The sequence below is a fragment of the Rhea americana genome, unplaced genomic scaffold (assembly GCF_003343005.1).
Source record: "Rhea americana isolate MKP2758 unplaced genomic scaffold, rheAme1 scaffold_253, whole genome shotgun sequence".
Taxonomy (NCBI): domain Eukaryota; kingdom Metazoa; phylum Chordata; class Aves; order Rheiformes; family Rheidae; genus Rhea; species Rhea americana.
The window spans coordinates 22,139-23,798 of NW_028186372.1; positions in this window are offsets into that span (position 1 = coordinate 22,139).

Genomic DNA, 1,660 nt, shown 5'->3' on the forward strand with positions numbered 1-1,660 from the left:
GCCCTGTGGGAATGGGGGACATCCCACGGGAACAGGGGACATCCCATGGGAATGGGGGATGCCCTGTGGGAATGGGGGACATCCCACGGGAATGGGGGACACCCCATGGGAACGGGGGACATCCCACGGGAACAGGGGATGCCCTGCAAGAATGGGAGACATCCCACGGGAACGGGGGACATCCCATGGGAATGGGGGACACCCCACGGGAACAGGGGACATCCCACAGGAATGGGGGACGCCCTGCGGGAACAGGGCCTGGGATGCGCCAGGCTCCCCGGGGAGCCAGGGGAAGGGGGGGGGCCCCCCACCCCACACCCCGTAGCCACCGCGCAGTGCCCGGTGCCGGGGACCCCCGCCGTGCCCCACGATCGGGGGGGGGTCTCGCTGCGTCCCACTGCGCCACCGGCCCGGCGGCCCCCCCAGGCCCCCAGCGGGCCGCCCCTCGGGCTGCCCGCAGCGCCCGGGGTCCCCGCGGCTCCGCTCGCCGCAGCGTGTTAAATTAATGTAGCAGAAAAAATCATTATGCGGGGACACAGATGGAGGTGACCAAGCAGAAAATGCGATGTGCGGCGGCGGAGCCCCCCGCCAGCGTGCGAACGCCGCGGGCAGGGGCAGGTTTCCCGGCTCGGAGGCGAGGTGCTCACGGGAGCCGGCCCGGCGGGGGGCTGGGGGGGTCGTCCCCGTCCCGCCCCCCCCGCACCTGCAGCTGGGGCACTGGGGGCCGCGCGCCCGTGGCGGAGCCCCTCCGAGCGGTCCCGGGGGGCTGCTAATCCCCCTCCCCACCAAAACGCGGGGCCCCGGGGGGGGAGGTGGGGACAGAGCCGGCGGCTCCCCCGAGCGAGCACAGCCCGGGCCCCGCAGCTGCCGCCGGATTAGGAGGCACCGTCGTCGCGCTGCCGGGGCCCCGCGGGCCCCCCCCGGCCAGCGGCCCCGTGCCTTTGCCCCGGGCAAAAGCGCCCCGGCAGGACGCCGGCCCGGCGGGCCCAGCCTGACTTCTGGGGGGGGCCACGGCCGGGGGGGGGAGGCACCCCGCTCTGTCGGGGCTCTGCCAGCAGTAAAAGCTGACAGGTTTAGCACAGCTCTGCCAGCACCTCTTAAAAGCGCCCTGTGCCCAGCGGGGAGCGCGTCTGGCTGCGGGAGCGGCCGGCCCCCCGGCCCCCCCGGCCCCCCCGGCCCCATGGCGGGCGGGGGGGGGCTCGCCTCCTCCCGGCTGCTGGGAATAGTCCTTCGTTTGCTCCCCAGCTGCAGTGCGATGCACACACGCGCGTACCCGCGCGGCCGCACGCGCTGCAGAGCCCTGGGGCACGCCGCTGTGCAAATGCACACACAGCCCTGCACGCTCACGCACGCACACCCGCGCACACCCGCGCACACCCACCTCCCTCTACAGATGCCCAGACGCACGCGCGGAGGCGCCCGCGCTTGCACACGCAGTGCACCGAGCTGCGGACGTGCACGGACACCCGTGCGTGCAGACAGGTTGCCGCACGCCCGCACGAGCGCGCACGGACCCGGCGGTGCACGTGCACGTGTGCCGAAGCCCTCACGCCAGCACAGGAGCGTGCACACCCCGCGCCGTCCCCCCCCCGGGCACGTGCCTGGCGAGAAGCGCTGAGCGTCTCCGGGCGCTCGCAGGGCCGCGTCCCGCGGGGAGCCC